This window comes from Bubalus bubalis, chromosome 22, assembly GCF_019923935.1.
Source record: "Bubalus bubalis isolate 160015118507 breed Murrah chromosome 22, NDDB_SH_1, whole genome shotgun sequence".
NCBI lineage: Eukaryota > Metazoa > Chordata > Mammalia > Artiodactyla > Bovidae > Bubalus > Bubalus bubalis.
In genome coordinates, this window is record NC_059178.1 from 36,664,082 (window position 1) to 36,687,788 (window position 23,707).

The 23,707-nt window shown below is 42.5% G+C and overlaps 1 long non-coding RNA gene across 1 annotated transcript; it reads right to left on the reverse strand.

The window, feature by feature from the left end:
* Positions 1-967: 967 nt before the first annotated feature.
* LOC123331144 lies at positions 968-9,297 on the reverse strand. Its single transcript, XR_006547629.1, has 3 exons — positions 8,387-9,297; positions 4,038-4,124; positions 968-1,506 (listed from the first exon to the last, which is right to left on the reverse strand). It is a non-coding gene; the product is annotated as an uncharacterized LOC123331144 (long non-coding RNA).
* Between the last annotated feature and the right edge of the window lie 14,410 nt (positions 9,298-23,707).

A 23,707-nucleotide genomic window follows, 5' to 3' on the forward strand; every position in this document is an offset into this window, starting at 1 on the left:
AAAATATATAGAAAGAATTTTACAATCACATGTTCTTACTGAAAACTACAGCGGAAATAGAGTTTTTTAAAATACTTAATTTTAAAAAATTTACATAATTTTAAACTTAATAATAATATATTTCCATCATCACATAGTCATTGATAATATTTTTCATATTTGCTTCCAACTAATTTCTTCCTAAAAAACTACAATATATTTTCCAATTAGAAAATGATGACAGATTCATTATTGACAATGTCAAAAATATGGAAATTTTAACACTGTTATCAGGAGTAATTAAAACAATTTGAAATTGACAGAAATAAGTCTATTGTTTCTGCAACAAGAATTTTCAAGTCAATGCACATATTCATAACTTTTAAAAGTCTCTTCTAAAAGATCACCAAAGACTATTTAATCTTGTTTTGTGCTAAGTTCTTTGCACACTATTACATAAGGATATATTTCAGTAATAGTTTAAAGGAAGGAGAAGCAACTTATTTTACGTTAATTGTCTTGTTGTGGTTGTTCCATCAAAAGTCACATGCGACTCTTTGTGACCCCATGGACTGCAGCACACCGGGCTTCCCTGTTCATTGTGAGTAGTCTCAGCAGTCATCATTGAGCCATCTTAAGTAGTTGGGGAGCAGATAGACTGGTTTGGGTCTTTGGGAATGATGATGAAGCTGAAACTCCAGTACTTTGGCCACCTCATGTGAAGAGTTGACTCATTGGAAAAGACTCTGATGCTGGGAGGGATTAGGGGCAGGGGGAGAAGGGGAGGACAGAGGATGAGATGGCTGGACGGCATCACTGACTCGATGGAAGTGAGTTTGGGTGAACTCCAGGAGTTGGTGATGGACAGGGAGGCCTGGCGTGCTGCGGTTCATGGGGTTGCAAAGAGTCAGACACGACTGAGCAACTGAATTGAACTGAAACCCAGTTAAAGACACACCCTTTGATTTTCCAGTATATAAACTCTTGCCAGTACCTCTCCTCTCTCTGACAATTAAATGCTGCTGAGCCTCGAGATTCTTTCCTAGACATCCTGTCCTCTATAAACTCCTAGTGCAGGTTCCTTGTGTTCTCCTGGCTTAGCTGTCACCTGCATGTGATACCTGGATCACTGTCTGCAGCTCCAGACTCCTCACTGAGCTCCAAGCTTGCTGCATCTTTCCATACACAAATTCCCTGGATGCATCTAACTCAACATGTCTAGAAGTGAACTCACCATCCCCCCCCACCCCGACTGTTCCTTCATCAGTGTTCGCTGTCACCTGCTTATTCAGCCAAGAGCCAGTGAGCACCCTTTACTATTCTTCTTCCTTGCCTTCGTGTCAGATTTCTCGAGCCTGTTCAATTTTACAACCTAAGCATTGTCAATTTTCCTGCCCAAGATCAGGCTCTGAACATCTCTTACCTGCATTGTTTCAATCACTTCCTAATTATCCTTTCTGTATCCAGGCTTAGCTCTCTCTGCATTCATCCTCAATGCAACAAGAAGGTTGTGTTCAAAATGCACTTCTGGAGAGAAAATACCACTTGAGGTCATAAAACCTGGTCTATGAAAAAGCATGAAGCCAAATAATCCTACTGTTTCTCCTGGTTTATTAAATGTAGACTTTTTAAACACATGGATAATGTTATAAACCATTAATAAAAGTTTGCAAGGTCGTTTACAACTTAAAAATGCCTGATATATAAACATCTCTTACCTGGACATAGGTGTCTCATTAAGAGTCTCTTCCTCGAATTTCTTGCAGAGCCTCCAATTGTACAACTCCAAGGACATTGAATTCCCAGCGAGGGGCACACCTTCAGCTACAATGGTGCCCCCTAGTGTTGGCCACAGAGAAGTACTAACTGGATGACTTTCCCCTACAGTGCTGCAGTCCTCGGTGATTCCCCTTCTTTGCTGTTTGCTTCCCCATCACCTTTATAGTAAGTTCCCTACATATGAACCTTCAAGTTGCGAACTCTCAAAGATGTGAATGTGTGCTCGAATGTCACATACGTTAGTTCCCGTGTCTGGTGCACACTGTCACATGCGTGCATTCTCTACAAATGGTTGTGCTTTTGTGTACTTTACTGTGCAGTACTGAATAGAGTACAGAAGTACCGTATCTTTATTTCAAGCCCAGGAGGTCAGGAAGCAAGCATAAAAGCAGCAGTATTTAGCCGATTATGTTTGTCGGGTACCTAAGCTAACTTTGTTGGACTTAACAAATGCACTTTCAGAATAGAACTTGTTCATATGTAGGGGACTTACAGTACTTCCCATTTCCTTGCACAGCTGAGGACACGTGTGCCTTCCTGATGGTTCTGGGGAAGTACGCGTGTGATTCCCTACTGCCACTTTGATTATCAGAGCCCTGTTTGATGGCTCAGGGCTCTCTCTGATACCACAAGAACGCTGGAAACCTCGCTGTTGGATGCTACTTCTGAGGCCACAAAGCCCCAGAACCAGAATGAGCTGAATGCAGAACAGGAGAGAGGAGAGTGTGAACTGACCCCACTAAGTGGAATCCAGAATTGACTTCCTCATAGAAATAATGCTATCATCCTGGCTATGTACTATTATTAATACCATCAAGTACAGAGGTGCCAAATAGGACTTGAAGGTCATTCTGGAAAATTGGCGCTAGTGGTAAAGAACCTGCCTGCCAGTGCAGGAGACGTAAGAGATGCGGCTTCGATCCCTGGGTCAGAAAGATCCCCTGAAAGAGGGCATGGCAACCCACTCCAGTATTCTTGCCTGGCGAATCCATGGACAGAGGAGCCTGGAGGGCCACAGTTCACGGGGTTGCAAAGAGTCAGACACAACTGCAGCGACTTAGCACCCCTCATGCATAAGCACTACAGTTGTTGGAAAATGCATTAGGAACTGACTTAGAAAGGAACGCTTGAGAACTTCCCTGATGATCCAGTGGGTAAAACTCTGCATTCCCAGTGCAGGGGGCCTGGGTTCAAACCCTGTTCAGGGAACTAGATCTCATATGCAGCATCTAAAAGAACCTGCATGGTGCAACAAAGACCTGGAACAGCCAAAGATAATACTTTTTTAAAAAAAGAAACTTGTAATCAACTGATATTTGGGACATTAGCATGTCCCAAAGAGCAAAAGAACACTTGTAATCAAGTGATTACAAGTCCCAAAAGAACACTTGTAATCAACTGATATTTAAACATTAACATGATCTTAGAATCATGTTAATATTTAAAAATCCATCTGAGGCAACGCACATGTGAACTATAATAGCCATCTTCATTAATAAGTGTATTTCAGGGGTTTTCTCTAGTACCCAGAGCAGTTGTTTACAAGAGTGGCCATTTTCCTGGAATTAGGCACACTGTGGTCAGACTTAGAATATTTTTTGGAGTAGTGCAGACATCCTGGAATATGAAGTCAAGTGGGCCTTAGGAAGCATTACTAGAACAAAACTAGTGGAGGTGATGGAATTCCAGCTGAGCTATTTCAAATTCTAAAAGGTGATGCTGTTAAAGTGCTGCATTCATATATGCCAGCACATTTGGAAAACTCAGCAATGGCTATAGGACTCTAGATGATCGGTTTTCATTCCAACCCCAGGCGTGCTGCAGTCCATGGGGTCACAAAGAGTCAGATACGACTGAACGACTGAACATAGACACAAAGATACGTATCCAGCTGCTGGTGCTGCTGCTAAGTCGCTTCAGTCATGTCCGACTCTTCGCAACCCCATAGACTGCAGCCTACCAGGCTCCTCCATCCATGGGATTTTCCAGGCAAGAGTACTGGAGTGGGGTGCCATCGCCTTCTCCAATACATATCCAGAGTCAGTTCTTAATGTTATTCCTCTTGCCCCTCTGCTCCAGTCTGACTGCATTTCTTGAAAACACCAAGGTCCAGTCCACCTTTTAGTGCTCCTGTTGTTCAGAACACTTCTCAAGATTTTTGCTCGACTCTCCCCACACCTACCTCTCCCCAAAGACACAGTAGCTGAGAACACCATTTCAAATAGCCTCCCATCCAGCAACCTTGCTCTGCTTTATTTTTCTTTGAAATGCATATTTACCTGAAAGATATGTCTGTCTGCTTCTTTTCTGCTTCTTCAACTAGAATGTAAGACTCGTGGGGGCAAGGAATTTGTTTGCCGTCTTCCCTGATGACACCCCAGGAGGCCCGTGCAACACGTGGTAGATGCATAGGAGACACAGCAGAAGAAACACACAATTTTAAAGAACGAATGAATTCATTTGCCATTCTGAATGTTAGGCCTCTTGATGAAGGTGAAAGAGGAGAGTGAAAAAGCTGGCTTAAAACTCGACATTCAAAACACTAAGATCTTGGTATCCGGTCCCATCACTTCATGGCAAATAGATGGGGAAACAATGGAAACAGTGAAAGACTTTTTTTTCTTGAGCTCCAAAATCACTGAAGAAGGTGACTGCAGCCATGAAATTAAAAGACACTTGCTCCTTGGAAGAAAAGCTATGACCAACCTATGTGCTAAGTTGCTTCAATTGTTTCTAACTCTTTGCAACCCTATGGAGTATAGACTGCCAGACTCTGTCCATGGGATTCTCCAGGCAAGAATACTGGAGCGGGCTGCCATGCCCTCCTCCAGGGGATCTCCCCTGGAGGGAGGAGCTGGAAGGGAATGAGAGGGTAACAGGCAGGAAGGCCAGGGGTGTCCAAAGGGAGGAATAGCCTGCAAGTGTCAGACATTTTTCTCTCTCTTAAGCGGCAGGAGGAAACAAACTAACAATATTTTTTTTCTTCTCCATACAAATTTAAAAGGAGGTTTCTCTTAAAATACTGTGTTGCCATAATGACACCTGGTTTCACCTGAAGTTAACTATTCTCAAACCTTGAGTTAACCAATGCATTTTTCTTATGGAAATGTTTGTCTTAAGCTATGTTAATGTACTATGCATTTACCCCAAACTCTGTCTTCAAGTCAGTTCGCCTAATGGCTCAGAACCTACTTGACAAACCAGTATGTTATATTCAGATATTGTTCCCCTAATCTATGTAAATGAAACTATTTGTATGGTAATCTGTCCTTCTACAAGATTCAGTTAATCATTTTATGGCCCAGGATGAACCATTTGGTGCCAAGGTTATCCCAAAATTCATCTTATGGGTAAGGGGCCTGGTGCCATTCTGAGTTTTAAGACATTCCTTTCTTTCATTAACAGACTGCTAGTGACTATATAGGACTTCCCTGGTGGCTCAGACAGTAAAGCGTCTGTCTACAATGCGGGAGACCCAGGTTCAATCCCTGGGTCGGGAAGATCCCCTGGAGAAGGAAATGGCAATCCACTCAAGTACTATTGCCTGGAAAATCCCATGGACAGAGGAGCCTGGTAGGCTATAGTCCATGGGGTCGCAAAGAGTCGGACACGACTGAGTGACTTCACTTCACTAGTGACTATATAACATCCAACTGAAGACTGGTAGCAGGGGGGTACTCTTTCTGCCCCCTTCTGATGCCTATGTCAGAAGCTTTCTCTATCTCCTTTATACTTTAATAAAACTTTATTATACAAAAGCTCTGAGCGATCAAGCCTTGTCTCTGGCCCCAGATTGAATTCTTCTCCTCCGGAGGCCAAGAATCCCGGGGTCTTTTCATTCAGCAACAACTTTTCAATCCTCTGGAGGGATCTCCCCAGGGATCGAACCACAGACTCTTATGTCTCTTGCATTGGCAGGCGGGTTCTTTATGACTGGAGTCACTTGGGAAGCCCATGACAAACCTGAACAGTGTATTAAAAAGCAGAGACATTACTTTGCTGACAAAGGTCCATATAGTCAAATCTATGGTTTTTCCAGTAGTCATGTATGGATGTGAGAACTGGACCATAGAGAAGGCTGAGCGACAAAGAACTGATGCTTTTGAACTGTGGTGCTGGAGAAGACCCTGGAGAGTCCCTTGGACTGCAAGGAGATCAAACCAGTCAATCCTAAAGGAAATCAACCCTGAATATTCATTGGAAGGACTGATGCTGAAGCTGAAGCTCCGATACTTTGGCCACCTGATGCGAAGAGCCAACACTTTGGAAAGACCCTGAGGCTGGGAAAGATGGAGGGCAGGAGGAGAAGGAGACAACAGAGGATGGCATCATCGACTCAACGGACATGAATCTGAGCAAACTCCGGGAGATGGTGAAGGACAGGGAAGCCTGATGTGCTGCAGTCCATGGGGTTGCAAAGAGTTGGACACAACTGAACAACTGAACAACAAAGAACAAATAAACAACCATATAGTGATTTACTTTGCTGTGCAGCAGAAACAAACACAACATTGTACAGCAACTATACTCCAATAAAAAAATTTTAATAGCCTTTTTGTTATCTTTTTTGTTTATAAGTAGGCTCAGGTTCTTCAGCAGGGGAGCATGTACTACGGCCACGTTCATTACCACAGGCTGCCCCAAATAGGCCCCTGTGCTTTTGTTATTTACAGGGATAAGCGGTTGTGATCACAAACAGATAGGGCAGGCATGTAGGGCCGGAGCTGCCAGGATGGACGTGTCTAACTTTCCAGTCCTTTAAAGATGGGAACTGAACATCCAGTCCCATGTTTCCTTATCAAACACAGCATTGGCCTTCAAATTCACACTGCTGTATTATTCTCAACTTGCTTCATCTAGCTAATTTTGGGAGCTGACTGAGGACCAATGAAGGTCTCATTAGAAGGTGACATTTGTTAATAGAGCTCCAAGCCCCAAAATGCGGCTTCCCAGGTGGCGCTAGTGGTGAAGAACCTGCCTTTCAATGAAGGAGACATAAGAGACGTGGGTCCGATCCCAGGTTCAGGCAGATCTCCTGGAGAAGGAAAGGGCAACCCACTCCAGCATTCTTGCCTGGAGAATCCCATGGACAGAGGAGCCTGACTGGCTATAGTCCATAGTATCACAGAGTTGGACACGACTGAAGCGACTTAGCACAGCACACAAGCCCAAAAATGGGATTTCGTGGGTACTAGGAACATGGTAACCTAATAATTCTACCTCTCAGTCACAGACCTATTTGATCTGAGATTGTTTTCAAATTCATTTAGTTAAATTAGGTCATTCACTACAATTCATTTGGCAAGCAAAGACAGCCAAATATCAAGTGAGATTCAAAATTTTCTAACAAATTGAATAAACACTCATTTGTTGATACAATTATGGAACTAGCAAAATGGCCTATTCCTCAGTGTGAAAGATTAAGATCCAAATTATTTTATGATGGCTTATCTCAGTGACGAGTGAAATGAAATGGAGAATCTACTGATCACAAACTAAAAGATCATTGTCAAAAATAAAGACCACTGGGACACAGTTTGAAACTGCAAGCTGTGATTTTCATGTGGCCCTCAGGCTCTGTCTCTAATGTGGGGTCCATGTCTTAATTTGAAACAGTCCTGGTCCTTCATAGCACTCTATTTTGAGGTTGCCTTCCCCCCATTATAAGAACCTTTTTTTTTTATTGCTTCTGTTTTGTTTTGGTTTTTTAGCACCGAGGCATATGGGATCTTAGCTCTCCAACCAGGGATCAACCTGTACTCCCTCCACTGAAAGGTGGAGTCTTAACCACTAGACCACCAGGGAACGCCCTCTTAGGTTTAACAGGTTACATTTTCATTAAGACTTTATATTGAATATTCTGTATGCACATTTTCACTTATTGCATTAGCTTTTTGAGATTCCAGGAAAACACTGAAGAGACTTTAGGTTTATCTTTTCATTATTTAAATTTAAGGGGATTCATTTGCAGAAAGTGACACCTTTTACTCAGAAGAATGTCTGTGCGTAGTTGGGGAGCGGGCATGGTAAGTTACTTTAGTTGTGTCTGACTGTGTGACCCTATGGACTGTAACCTGCCAGGCTCCTCTGTCCATGGGATTCTCCAGGCAAGACTACTGGAGTGGGTTGCCATTCCCTTCTCCAGGGGATCTTCCTGACCCAGGGATTGAACCTGTGTCTCTTACGTCTCCTGCATTGACGGGTGGGTTCTTTACCATTGGCGCCATCTGGGAAGCCCTGCAATTGGGGTGAAGTGAAGTGAAGTCACTCAGTGGTGTCCAACTCTTTGCAACCCCATGGACTGTAGCCTACCAGGCTCCTCAGTCCATGGAATTCTCCAGGCAAGAATACTGGAGTGGGTTGCCCTTTCCTGCTCCAGGGGATCTTCCCAACCCAGGGATCGAACCTGAGTCTCCTGCATTGCAGGCAGACGCTTTACCATCTGAGCCACCAGGGAAGCAATTGGGGTAGGAGGTGCTAATTTTCTTACTGCTCTCATATCTATCGGGCTTCCCTGGTGGCTCAGACAGTAAAGAATTCATCATTTCTATAGAGAGGAAGACGTGTATCGAAGGCTTTCCCCATCCCTCTTACCTACATGCTAGCCTTGAAACAAGGATGGACTCACCTGTGTGGAGACAGTGGAGGCAAAGATTGGGCTTCCGTGTGGTTCTTAGTCTTCCTGCAGGCTTTCCCCTTCTCCTTCAGTTCACGGTGAGCCATGAGCGTGCCAGGAAGAAAGGGAAGTCTGAGGACTCGAGACACTCTGGTCTGTGTGGCTGGGTCTGAGCCAGGCTGAGATTCTCCGTCTTCCTGGAAAGTTGAATGTCTACACCTCTGATCAGGGAAATGGGTGAAAAAGCTCTAGATTTGAGGTCAGGCAGGAATATAAAAAGATCTGCTTCAACTCAGCACATGGGAAATTGGGATAATTATTTCACATTGTTCTGAAAGGCTCAATTATTTGCAGGGTCAGGTTTTGAGTTTTTGTTTTTTTTTCCAAATCTACTAGAAAGCAAGAGGAGGAAGAATTGTATTTCTTGAGTTGGCACACCCCCTACTCACCAGCTCCTCTACGCCATCACCAAATCATCCAATTTATAGCTCTGAAGACTCTGGAAATTATTAAAAGGCTACTGAAAATTATCTCTCTGCATTTTGCTTTAAATAACATTCACCAAAAGGGGTGGGAGAGGGAGGAAAATACTGAAATTCTGAGTAAGCATCTAAATTTGACACTAGACATCACTATCCTGATATTTTGAATTAGGTATTCAACCATTTTCCCCCATAGTTTCATGTGCTTCCTAAAAATGAAAGCAAAAAATGCCAAATATTTCAGCCTAGCTTATCATCTGCCACATGATTTTTATTAGTGGCAGGAGGGTGGGGAGCATTTTGTGGGAGGTGCTTCTCCCTGCTACTTTCCTAAGCTCTGAGAACATCAAGTCTGAAGTCTAACAACCATTATGGTCTATAGCCATGATTCTCAAACTTGGTTGCACAATAAAATCCCCTGGGAGGTTTCTTTTTACTAGTGTGTGTGAGCTCCTCCTGAAGACTCATGTAAATGGTACAGAGTGGGGCGTGAACAGCAGCACCTGTTTCAAGTTCACCAGGTGATTCTAATCAGAAGCCAAGGCTGAGCCCTCTGAACCATGGTAAATGGCTCCTACCTTCAAAGGGGATGACAAAGGATGAGGGGGTTGGATGGCATCACCGACTTGATGGACATGAGTTTGAGCAGGCTCCAGGAGTTGGTGATGGACAAGGAGGCCTGGCGTGCTGCGTCCATGGGGTCACGTAGAGTCTGACGTGACTTTGTGACTGAACTGACTGACTGACCTTCAATCTGCCTCAGAATCACCCCCAAGGACCCTCACAGACCTTTCAAATCAGAAAGTCTGGTCTGAAGCTCAGGAATCTATATTGTTCTATGATCCAGCTGAGCCCTGGACCAGCATCTGGGAGTCACCAGAATGGATTTCCATTTCTCATCTCATATATCCTCCATGTTCAGATAAGCTGTTATCATGCCATCTGCTGGGTCTCCAACCCAAGCCCCAGTAACTTCATAGCTGCTGCTGTTGCTAAGTCGCTTCAGTCGTGTCCGATTCTGTGCGACCCCATAGACGGCAGCCCACCAGGCTCCCCCATCCCTGGGATTCTCCAGGCAAGAACACTGGAGTGGGTTGCCATTTCCTTCTCCAATGCAGGAAAGTGAAAAGTGAACATGAAGTTGTTCAGTCGTGTCCAACTCTTAGCAACCCCATGGACTACAGCCTACAAGGCTCCTCCGTCCATGGGCTTTTCCAAGCAAGAGTACTGGAGTGGGGTGCCATTGCCTTCTCTGAACTTCATAACTATTCTGTCTTTTCCCCGTCTTCAATTTCCCTTGAAACTGCACAAGATTTGCTCCTAAAATGGAACATTGCTGGAGATAGTTTGACAGAGGAGACACTTTGCCAAATGAAAAGTTCCTGTCAAAGCATAAGATCACTTCTCTAAAGAACAGCTTCATGCCAGGTACAGAATTTTCCCAAACATTTCTGACCCTAGTCTGTTCCCAACCTTCAACCAGTTGGCAGCAGAGTCACATCCTAGGGACTTCCCTGGTGGTCCAGTGGTTAAGACTCTGCCTTCCAATGCAGGAAGTACAGGTTTGATCCCTGGTCACAGGGCTAAGATCCCACATGCCTCACGTACCAAAAAAAAAAAAAAAAAAAAAAAAAAAATATATATATATATATATACACACACACACATACATATATACATAGAAACAATATTATAATAAATTCAATTAGAGATATTAAAAATGGTCCACATAAAAAAAAAAGATTTTTTAAAAAAGAGTTACATCCCAGCTGGGGCTTTCAAATCATCAGTATCTGTAACACCTCCTCTACTTCCTCCAGGAGCCCCCTCACTCCTCACCCTGTCACTCTTTGGCTCCCCAGGGATACAAATCAGCAAAGATTTGAGGCTCAGGGCTAGGGTGAGGATTAATGTTCTGCAGATTACCTGGTGACCTAAAAGCTTGGGAGTTTACTGACGTTTCCCCCCTACATCACACCAAAATCTTTTCACCCTTTCCCCCTCCAAGGTTTGGACTCCACACCCTCTATCAAAGCCATCTGTAGCTCAAGGAATAATTACAGATTATCTGCCACTCTTTGGGGGGCAATTGAGCCACAGTATTGGGTATATCTGATCACAGGGATCAGACATTTTCAAGGGATAATTTCAAGGGAGAAGAGTCTGGTGGAGCATGAGAATTCAAGCTGGCATTGACAATGGCTGTGTAGCTGGGAGCTTAGGTCTGCTCACTGCCCACGAGCTTCATCATGAGGAGCCCTGTGTTCCAGTGGGCTCATCCTCTGGTCCACCAGCTTCCCGGGGCCCCCAAGGAGGCTTCTCCATCTCAATTGCCCTGGCTGTCCCCTGACTCTCCTAATGATTTTGGTGACTGTCTCTACTTTTCGGACCAACCCCCCATTCCATGCAAACCCCCATTAGGACACATTATCTTATTGCCCTTGGGTAGCAGTCTCCTCTGCCTCTTCTTCACTTATTTCCTTTAACACAGGGAATTTTCCCAATTTGCATGATTTCTTATGTTTTTTGGTCCTCTTATTCATCTGTTCCCCTTATTTCCCCTATAGAGCTCACAAACGTGTCCTCAAATTAATATATTCTGGTCTGCATTCTTAGCCAAATTTCCTCAATACTTTACTTCCTCATAGCTAAGTAATCTGTGTAATAAAAAAAGATAGATCTAATAGTCCTTTTTTGCACGAATTCGGGTCATATGATTGAAGCACTTCTTATCAGTCTCACGTCACTTGCTGACACAACAAAAACTCACTCAGTAAATGATTGAGAAGAATAAACAGTCTGTTTTCTTGCAATTAAGACATAGAGCATTTCTTACCATAGTTTGGTTTTGCAAATACAGCATAAATCCTGTGAGCACAGGCAAGGAGAAGCATATTTTTATCTACATTAAGTCAGTGCTACTTCCCAAGTCATTTTCAACACTTATCAACCTCCAAAATCATCAGCAAGATTGACTGCAACATAACAATCATTAAGAAATTTCTCCATTACAAATGAAGTTCATTATTAGAGGCCACAGTAATTACTTTATGATGTTTTATAATTAAGTGGAACAAGGGAGGAGAAGATGGAGTCAGCATGTTAGATTTAAATTCTTTCTTATGCACACCACTGTTAATTTCACATCTAACAACTAAAATTGACAGGGGGTTAAAAACAGTTGGCAAATTTCTTAAAAAAGTATAATGATCCCTAACAATGTTCACTTCTTAGTGAATTTTGAGGAAAAAAGAGTAAAACATATTCCATTGTTGGTACCTGGCACACAGCAGTCACTCAATAATTATTTATCACAGAAAGTATTTTTTATGTATTTATTTCTGTTTATTTATTTACTTGTCTGCACAAGTCTTAGTTGCAGGGTGTGGGGTCATTTCCCTAATGAGGGATCGAACCCTGGGCCCTGCATTGGGACAGCAGAATCTTAGCTGCTGAACCAGCAGGGATGTCCCTTATTACAAAAAGTCTTAAAGCCTGAGACTTGCCTTTGTGTCTTTCCATTCTCCCTAGAATAGTAATATAAGCCTCCTCTTTTGGAGACTAAAACCTTACTTATCAGGGCCAGCGGATTACCTACTTTTTTTTCCCAGTTAACTCCCCTCTTTAGATGTTGAGTGATCATACATTAATTTCCTTTTGAGTTCTGCCTGTCATTATAGAACTTTAAGCAACTTTCTGGGCATCACAGATTAAATAAGAAGGTTCACTGGAAGGCCGCAACTCCAAGCTTCAACATGCTAATGTATGTTATTTTCTGAGACTGCCAGGGTCACATGCCAGGGAGATGCCAATCTTATCTATCTTCTTGGTCCTCTGTACCTCTTCCCTCTCCGTCCTCCCCTTCATCCTCATGCCCTCTCTTCCCACCTGCTCACACCCCAAAATGTTGTCGTTGTTCAGTCACTCAGTCGTGTCTGACTCTTTGTAACTCCGTTGACTGCAGCATGTCAGGCTTCCCTGTCCTTCACCATCTCCCAGAGCTTGCTCAAACTCATGTCCATTGAGTGGGTGATGCCATCCAACCGTCTCATCCTCTGTCATCCCCTTCTCCTTCTGCCTTCAATCTTTCCCAGCATCAGGGTCTTTTCAAATGAGTCAGCTCTTTGCATCAGGTGGCCAAAGTATTGGAGCTTCAGCTTCAGTGTCAGTTCTTCCAATGAATATTCAAGACTGATTTCCTTTAGGATTGACTGGTTTGATCTCCTTGCAGTCCAAGGGACCCTCAAGAGTCTTCTCCAACACCACAGTTCAAAAGCATCAATTCTTCAACACTCAGCCCAAAATGGATAAAGCTAAATTCTGAATATATTGTTAGCAATGCAGGCTTTCAGGGGCCCTCGGTCCTGGACATGAGCTCAGAGATGGGAATTCCTCTCTGATTCCTAGAGCTATGAGTGAGTGAGTGAAGTTGCTCAGTCGTGTCCAGCTCTTTGCAATCCCATGGACTCTAGCCTACCAGGCTCCTCTGTCCATGGACTTTTCCAGGCAAGAATACTGGAGTGGGTTGCCATTTCCTTCCCCAGATCTTCCCGACCCAGGGATTGAACCCAGGTCTCCTGCATTGTAGGCAGACACTTTACCATCTGAGCCACCTAGGGCTATAAACCTGTTAAAAATCAAGAACATACCAAGGAGTGAGAAAATTGTTAATGAGATTCTTGACCTCCTTAATCAACAGAAATTGATCAGAGGCCAGAGAAGAAATTCAGGCAAGGCTATATTGGGGTCCCTGCTGCAGTAGGGGGCAGTGATAACAACCAACCGGTTCCCTTGCTTGCTCACTCCCCACGGTGGGGACAAGCTTGTTCCTTATATGGGGTGGGGATAGGAATGTGTCGAGGAGTCGAGCTGGAGGGGTGGCTGGGTCGTTTGCCCTTAGGTGGTGTCCTGTGCAAGGGAGCTTGCTCAGTAACTCGCTTTTGCTCCAGGAGCTTCAGAAGTAACAATTGGTTCTTTTGGTCTCTTTGCATCTTTTGTCCAGAATTTGCCCTGAGTGAGAATGCACAGTTATTTTTAGTCCCGTATAGTTTCTTTGTATTTTGTTGTTCTAGGAGAGGTGTGTCCAGGTGCAAACATTGCAGCATTACAGCAAAGGGTCCCAGGGCCCAGCCTGTCTCAGGGTGATGGTGGGAGGGGTACATGTGGCTGAGAGGAAGGGGGAGGGGACAGGGGAGAACTTGGGGAGCAAGTTGACTGAACTGAGTACAGGTCCCAGGACAGCAGGAGAATCTGGGTTAACGCAGGTAGGTCTGTAAAAGATTCAGTGAGGAATAGGAGACAAAGCAAACTGATTATACTGAAATTCATTTTAACCTACTTCACAATTTTGCCTAAGGCCAGCTGTAGTCCTGTCCACTAGAAGTTAAGCACATGCCAGAAATAAAGATATGAGCCCTGATGGCTCAGAGGGTAAAGAATCCGCCTGCAGTGCGGGAGACCTGAGTTTGCTCCCTGGGTCAGGAAGATCCCCTGGAGTGGGAGATGGCAACCCACTCCAGTCTTCTTGCCTGGAGAATTCTGTGGACAGAGGAGCCTGGCGGGCTACAATCCATGGGATCACAAAGATCAGGACACAGCTGAACGACTAACACTTTAACTTTCAGAAATAAAGCTATTTCATGAGCTTGATCTAAGTATTTCTTCTAATTAAAAGTAGGATTCTTCAGAAACAGACTCATAGACACAGAGATCAGACTTGTGGTTTCCAAGGAGGCGGCGGGGGAAGGAAGGGGGAAAGGGAAGGACTGGGAAATTGGGGTTGGTAGATGCAAACCATTACATTTACAATAGATAAACACCACGGTCCTACTGTATAGCACAGGGACTATATAAAATCTCCTAGGATAAACCATAATAGAAAAGAATATTTGAAAAAGAAGGTATATATATATGTGTACAGTTTGCTGTATAGCAGAGATTAGCACGACCTTGTAAATCAACTATACTTCAATTTAAAATATAAATAAATAAAATAAAAGGATTCTCTGGGAAAAAAAGCAAATTATAAATACAGGCAGTTCTTTCTGTGTGTCTTTTAAACACATAGTTACCAAGAACATAAGATAAATTAGAAAATATTTATTTGCTCTGTTCATCTCTCCAAAATACCACCTTTTAATAAAACAAAGCTAAATTTATTAGAAGTTTCTCCCAAAGAGAGAAGACAACCTTGACTATCTTAGCAGCATTTCAAACAGGGAACTCAGAAGTGAGATATTAATTCAGCTCTGGGGTCTGAGCTCAAGATGGGTTTAAGTTGGGTCTTCAAGGCAGGAAAATTTATTTCTATTGTACATAAATATAGAGTTTATTTTTACATATAATATATTAAAATAATTTTATTATTTACTTATTTATATCTAGGTTGGTCAACACAGCAAACCAAGGGTCTTGAATAAGTAACCTGTGGTTAATGAACAAGATTTTGCCCAGGTAAGCAACTTATTATCCCTAATGACTTGCTTTGTGGGAATTTCCTGAAGTAAACACTGACGTTATTTATTGGTTTGCAACTGTATCTGTTTTGAACAAATTCTTAGGAATGAACTAGGAAGTCATGTTGACATAGGAATGCTACAGTTTTAGGTAAATCCCACTGACATACTTGTAACAAGAATTTCTTAAGAGGGAGGGGAGGAAATTTTTAGAAGCGATGGCTTTGTTTATGACATTGTTTATGGTCATGGTTTCACAGGTTTACAGTGACCTGCAAACTCATCAAGATGTATATATTAAGTAGGTACAGCTTTTTGTATGCCAATCATATCTCAATTTTAAAAATAATTTATTTTATTTTGGCTACACTGGGTCTTTTTTTGTGGCACACAGGCTTTTCTCTAGTTGCAGTGCATGCGCTTAGTTGCTCGTGGGATCTTAGTTCCCCAACCAGGAATTGAACCCATGTCTCCTGCATTGTGAGGTGGATTCTTAACCACTGGACCACCAGGAAAGTCCCTTAAAAATAATTCCTTTTAAGTGTCTGCCTTTGTTAGAATTAGTGGGTGAACAACTTAGAAAAGAGACGTGTAGAATCTAAGAGTAGCTAAATTCTTCCACATGAGAAAGAGCATGGAGGTGCCCATGGAGAAGAAACTTGGGAAACAGAGAACAGGAAGATCTTGACAAACTGGAGGCTTGGAGTCAAGAAGAGAGCTAGTACGGTGGCAGAGAGCAGCATGCGAAATAGAAAGAAAGATGGCAGAGGGAGTGGATATGAGAGGTTATGTGGAGGCTGGAACTGTGGGCAGCAGGAGTTAAATACTTGTAGTAGCATTTAAATACAATTGTATTAAAGTTAAATTCAATTATACAAAAATGTAGTATAAATCCAATTTCCAAATTCTCAAGAGATGTTTGGTAAAGACCTGTGTGGAGTCCAATCTGCGTTTCTTCTATGTAACCATTCAGACTGGTCTCATGAAGGGTGGGGACATTTAGGTCCCATTGACTGGGCTGTAGTATTCAGATGCCAGGGAATGTTTACATGGTGGTTTTCCTTTAAAAGGCTCCCCAGGTGACTCAGTGGTAAAGAATCGACCGGCCAGTGCTGGATGTGCAAGAGATAAGGGTTCGATCCTTGAGTGAGGAAGATCCCCTGGAGGAGGATATGGCAACCCACTCCAGTACAGAGGAGCCTGGCAAGCTACAGTCCACAGTGTCACAAAGAGTCGGACACAACTGAGCATGCTCGTGTGCGTGCACACGTGTGTGCACACACACACAAATTATATCCAGACAGTGAAACCACTGGAGAAAAATCCAAATAATAGATCAAGACCAGAAAAGAAGAACTAGATATTTGAAAGGAAATATTAAAAGTAGCCAACATATCAAAATAGAATCAACACTGTAAATGTTGGATAGATTCCACTTCCATACTAGAAAGATACTGGGAGAAATACAAAGGGTGAGATAAAAAGAAAAGAGAATGACAACAAGTTTCATAATTTGAAACTATGTCATTAGCAGATGCTGTATTGGCTGTCTTCCTTGGCATTTATTTCATTAATAACTCAAAACAACCACTTGCAGTAAATATTACACCATTTTCCAGATGAAAAACACAAGGGTCACTTCCCTGATATCATTACAGCTTTTTAATAGTGAAGTTAGGATTTGAACACAGATGAGTCTTATTCTAAAGCTTATGTTCTTTACTTCTTATGGTCTGTACTGTTATTTTGGTGTGTTGTTATCGAAATTCCTGAGTACAGTTTATTGCCATGAACTACAAATTATGATCGGGGAAGGAAAAGATTTTCCCAAGCTCACAAATACCAGGCACCATTCTAGACAGAAGGTTAACTAAGCTTCCTGATTCTAGATGAAAATTTGATTTGTCTCATCAAATCAAAACGTAAAAGTAGTCTGGGATTTCCCTGGTGGTCCAGTGGTTTAGAATCCACCTGTGAATGCAGGGGACACAGATTCCATCCATGGTCTGGGAAGATTCCCCATGCGGCTGGGCAACTAAGCATGAGCACCCTAACTGCTGAAGTCCAGGTGCTTCGTGCCTGTGCTCCACAAGAAGAGAAGGCTGCACACTGCAACTAGAGAGAAGCCCCCTTGATGCAACTGGAGAAAGCCCTTATGCAGCAACGAAGACCTAGCACAGCCAAATAAACTAAAGAAAGAAAGAAAAAAAAAAAAACAAAACCCATGAAAGTCTGAATAAACTTCCACACAATGACTGTCTAATATGTGAGAAGGATTCCTTTTGAACGAGCATGGCAATATCTTTCTAAATGAGCTGGATAAAATGAAAGCCAGACTAATCCAAAGATACTAGAATCCCTAGATATTAAAAGGCATAGACACTACTTGTGTTTCTTCCATCACCAACCTCCTCTAAGGGTACCATGAAGATACATTCCCAGTCATTTTCTTAAGGAAATGTTACTGAAACTTTTAAAAATTATTACTTTTTTAAGTTGGAATATCCTAAGTGAGGTAAGAAGATTTTAGTGTAATTTTTCAGGAAGACAAAACAAGCTTTATATCCAGAAGCACAAAAGCTGGGAATTCATAGCCTGCCAGTTAAGCCTTGGAATATTCTTTTAAAAAGAAAGAAAAAAGAAAAAGATGACAGTAAGGAAAAGATGAGTAAAAGGTTAAAAGTTCTATATGCTGCATGGAATTCACCTGGGAGAAAAAGAAGTATCAGGTTGAAGAGGCATAAATGAAATAACCTTGAAGCCCATTTTGCCCTACAACTCTTGGTGTGTGTGCAGGGAGCATCAGATGTTTGGGTTTCATGTGTGTGTATGAGAGATGAGCAGAAACAAAAATAACCTCCCTCCCAGGAACAGTGAAAGACTTTAGCCACAAAGTAGGTCATAGCACCCGGCTACACCGCCCTCTGATGCGCGCCGCCCACTGTAAACAGAGTCAAATGACAGGCTTTTTTGGGATCAAATGATGGCGCTTCCCTGCCCATCCCAGTAACAGATTCCTGTAGTGAACTGCTCCTGAATGAATCCTACAAACCCCTGAGTCCTCTTTATTTTTATTTTTTTCTGAGTCCTCTTTAAACTTTAGTGAAAAGAAATAAAACCTTCTCATAGAAGGAGAAAGGAGACACCAACATTCAGACTCAGACTGATTTTTGTAGCAATGATTTTCATTACAAATTTAATTGCTGGGTATTAAATATTAGCACTGCTGGAGGCTGGAAGGATATACTTTTTATTTTTTCTGTTTTGTTTTGTTTTCTTTGGTTTGGTTTGCTTTTCTCTGACATGGATAGTGAGTTCTCACTTTTTCTGTCAAGATGTTGGCAATCAGAATGCGGTGAAAACAGAACTAAAGAGAGATGCTCAGGGTCTCCTGGGTGAGAGAACCTTGCCCCTTCTCAATGTGCCCCCGACACTAGAGCTGAGGTGATCATCTTCCTAACATATCTCCCTGTGTAAATCGTTTTCTCCCTGCGTAAATCATTAAACAATATCTGAAAGATAAAGGTCCCTCGTGATCGGATGTCTTCCTACCCTGGGTCCTATCTGCCAACACACTGCAAAAGGCACTCTTTGCACCAGTCCCATATCAAATGACTTGTGGTCTCCAGCAAAAAAGCATAATGTGCTAGCTGACACTTCTTTGCCTTTATGTTGTTATCCCCTCTGCCTAAACTGTCCTTCCTTTTATCTCCTACTTAGATTTTGGGAGTCTTTCCTAAATCCTCAATCTAAACACAGACCCCTTCTCCCCATACAAGCACAGCGAGGCCCTTGGCACCCTTTACTGCACCCACGGGTGACTATGCTCAGCTTCGTGAAGACACAATCCACTCTCACGCCACCATGCATTCCCCAAGGTCTCAGCATGTGCCTAGGTCTTCACCTGCTGAAGAATGTTGGTATTTGTGTGTGTGTGGTGAAAATACTTAAGTTCTACTCTCATAGCAAATTTCAATTATACAATGCAGTGTTATCTAGGATGTGCCTTTTTAATAAGCCTGCCCAGATGACTCTGATGGGGATCCTATAAGTCAAAAAGTTAGTGGCAGAGCTGGACTGAAATCCTGAGTGATGTGTTGCGATTTCTACACTGTCTGCTAATTTAGAAGGTTAAATGTGAATATAAGACACTGATTTTGATTCTGAGTGAAACTCTACAACGGAGCTCTGTATGTTCAGTTCAGTTTAGTCGCTCGGTCATGTCCGACTCTTTGCGACCCCATGAATTGCAGCATGCCAGGCCTCCCTGTCCATCACAAACTCCCGGAGTTCACTCAGACTTACGCCCATCGAGTCAGTGATGCCATCCAGCCATCTCATCCTCTGTCATCCCCTTCTCCTCCTGCCCCCAATCCCTCCCAGCATCAGAGGCTTTTCCAATGAGTCAACTCTTCGCATGAGGTGGCCAAAGTACTGGAGTCTCAGCTTTAGCATCATTCCTTCCAAAGAAATCCCAGGGCTGATCTCCTTCAGAATGGACTGGTTGGATCTCCTTGCAGTCCAAGGGACTCTCAAGAGTCTTCTCCAACACCACAGTTCAAAAGCATCAATTCTTCGGCGCTCAGCCTTCTTCACAGTCCAACTCTCACATCCATACATGACCACAGGAAAAACCATAGCCTTGACTAGATGGACCTTTGGTGGAAAAGTAATGTCTCTGCTTTGACTATGCTATCTATGTTGGTGATAACTTTCCTTCCAAGGAGTAAGCGTCTTTTAATTTCATGGCTGTAGTCACCATCTGCAGTGATTTTGGAGCCCAAAAAAATAAAGTCTGACACTGTTTCCACTATTTCCCCATCTATTTCCCATGAAGCGATGGGACCGGATGCCATGATCTTCATTTTCTGAATGTTGAGCTTTAAGCCAACTTTTTCACTCTCCACTTTCACTTTCATCAAGAGGCTTTTTAGTTCCTCTTCACTTTCTGCCATAAGGGTGGTGTCATCTGCATATCTGAGGTTATTGATATTTCTCCCAGCAATCTTGATTCCAGCTTGTGTTTCTTCCAGTCCAGCGTTTCTCATGATGTACTCTGCATAGAAGTTCAATAAGCAGGGTGACAATAAACGGCCTTGACGTACTCCTTTTCCTATTTGGAACCAGTCTGTTGTTCCATGTCCAGTTCTAACTGTTGCTTCCTGACCTGCATACAGATTTCTCAAGAGGCAGGTCAGGTGGTCTGGTATTCCCATCTCTTTCAGAATTTTCCACAGTTTATTGTGATCCACACAGTCAAAGGCTTTAACATAGTCAATAAAGCAGAAATAGATGTTTTTCTGGAACTCTTTTGCTTTTTCAACGATCCAGCGGATGTTGGCAATTTGATCTCTGGTTCCTCTGCCTTTTCTAAAACCAGCTTGAACATCAGGAACTTCACAGTTCACGTATTGCTGAAGCCTGGCTTGGAGAATTTTGAGCATTACTTTACTAGCATGTGAGATGAGTGCAATTGTGCGGTAGTTTGAGCATTCTTTGGCATTGCCTTTCTTTGGGATTGGAATGAAAAATGACCTTTTCCAGTCCTGTGGCCACTGCTGAGTTTTCCAAATGTGCTCGCATATTGAGTGCAGCACTTTCACAACATCATCTTTCAGGATTTGAAATAGCTCCACTGGAATTCCATCACCTCCTCTAGCTTTGTTCATAGTGATGCTTTCTAAGGCCCACTTGACTTCACATTCCAGGATGTCTGGCTCTAGGTGAATGATCACACCATTGTGATTATCTGGGTCATGAAGATCTTTTTTGTACAGTTCTTCTGTGTATTCTTGCCACCTCTTCTTGATATCTTCTGCTTCTGTTAGGTCCATACCATTTCTGTCCTTTATCGAGCCCATCTTTGCATGAAATGTTCCCTTGGTATCTCTAATTTTCTTGAAGAGATCTCTAATCTTTCCCATTCTGTTGTTTTCCTCTATTTCTTTGCATTGATCGCTGAAGAAGGCTTTCTTATCTCTTCTTGCTATTCTTTGGAACTCTGCATTCAGATGCTTATATCTTTCCTTTTCTCCTTTGCTTTTCACTTCTCTTCTTTTCACAGCTATTTGTAAGGCCTCCCCAGACAGCCATTTTGCTTTTTTGCATTTTTTTTCCATGGGGATTTTTTTCCATGATCCCTGTCTCCTGTACAATGTCACGAACCTCAGTCCATAGTTCATCAGGCACTCTATCTATCAGATCTAGGCCCTTAAATCTATTTCTCACTTCCACTGTATAATCATAAGGGATTTGATTTAGGTCATACCTGAATGGTCTAGTGGTTTTCCCTACTTTCTTCAATTTAAGTCTGAAGTTGGCAATAAGGAGTTCATGATCTGAACCACAGTCAGCTCCTGGTCTTGTTTTTGTTGACTGTATAGAGCTTCTCCATCTTTGGCTGCAAAGAATATAATCAATCTGATTTCAGTGTTGACCATCTGGTGATGTCCATGTGTAGAGTCTTCTCTTGTGTTGTTGGGAGAGGGTGTTTGCTATGACCAGTGCATTTTCTTGGCAAAACTCTATTAGTCTTTGCCCTGCTTCATTCAGTATTCCAAGGCCAAATTTGCCTGTTACTCCAGGTGTTTCTTGACTTCCTACTTTTGCATTCCAGTATGGGGCACACCCAAAAGGCAAGTACCACCTTCCCTGCCCCACTGGTTTCTGTATCTAATACAACATATTCCGGTTTTAATATCAATCAGATGAATTTTGAACATTTCTTGCTCTGATCAGCATATGAATATCTTAAAAGCAGGCACTGTGTCTCATTCACCTTTGTGACTCCCAGTGAGAAGGCCTGTCACATCATAGACCATCAATAATCTTTAGTGGGTAAATATTTGGATCAAAGTTTCCATTCTAAAGTTATTTCAAAAATGGAGAAAGAGTTAGAGTGCTAACAGTGCACTAACAGTATTTTTAATCAATATTGCATGACCGTTTAATTACAGAAAATAATTTAATATCCTGCCAAAATGGAGCAAGTTGTCTAAGCAAAGCAACTAAACTAATGTACCAAATAGAGTAGGTGGAGTTAACCAGTATGGCTTCAGCTTGGCAAGGATTTAATTAGAAATATGCTTTTAATGAATTCTAGTACTAAACAAAGTCAACAATGATGCAATGTTTTTTCTGAAGAACTAACACTCTATTTCAAGCCAGAACTCCAGATCCTCCTTCCTTACAATTGTCAATATTTGCATATTTAATAGAAGCTCTGTTTGGGAAACTGGCACCGTAGTGAACACGAAGGCATGTTCACTGTAATGAATGTGAAGGAGGATCTCTCCTGAGATCCTGCTCTAGGAGAATGGGTTAATGGCATTTCAGGGACACATCCAGGACCTGTGGTAAAGGATCCGCCTGCCAATCCAGGAGACTGGGGTTCGATCCCTGGGTAAGATCCCGTGGAGAAGGAAATGGCAGCCCACTCCAGTATCTTGCCTCAGAAATCCCATGGACAGAGGAGCCTGATGGGTTATAATTCATGGTGTCTTGGCGACTAAAGACAGGACTTGGCGACTAAACAACAACAATGTTCATAACACAGGCCCCACAGAAATGACTCCTCCCCCTCCACAAAAAATAATGATAATGATTGGACTTAGAACAAAGAGGCAGCACAGACATGAGAAGATTGTAACCTTGAGCAGCCATTCCTTGAGTAGTTATAGAAGCAGATAACCAGAATTTTGCAAAGAATATTGGAGAGAAGCAAAGACTTCTTGGTATAACTGAGATAAAGATTCAATTCCTAAAGTAGTAATAAATGTTGATATTTGCAGATGTCAAAGCAAAGAATTGTCTGCAAATACAAATCCACAATCTCTTCTTTGAGAACAGTTGTGTTTCAGACTTCAGAATGTTTCAAATTTTGAAAAGGAAGGCACCACAATAAGAAGCTCAAGCACCACAGTGAAGAGTAGCCCCCACTCGACTAGAGAAAGCCCTCACGCAGCAACAAAGACCCGGAGCAGCCAAAAATGAATAACTCTTAAAGAAGAGAGAGAGACCTGGCACAGCCAAAGTAATAAATAAATTAAAATTTTTAAAAAATCAAAACACTTCAGTCACCTAGCTTTCTAATCAGCCTTTTCAACATCCTCGCGATTCTCAGTAACAAGACCTGAAGGAACTGTAGAGGTTCTTCCCATTCCTCTCTTGAAGTTGGCTTGGAGAGACATTTCTCCACATTGGGGATGAATCTCTTCTGGTCCTAACTGACACCGGAGCCACATTCTTATTCTTCAAACCCATGACTATTAAGCAGCCCCTGTTCAAATTATGGGGATCTCTATAATGAACTTCGAGAAGTTCTGAACCTATTCTCTTTTGTTTAGGCTCTTCCCCCACACCCTCAACCCCAGCAGTGCCAGGCAACATGTGGGATC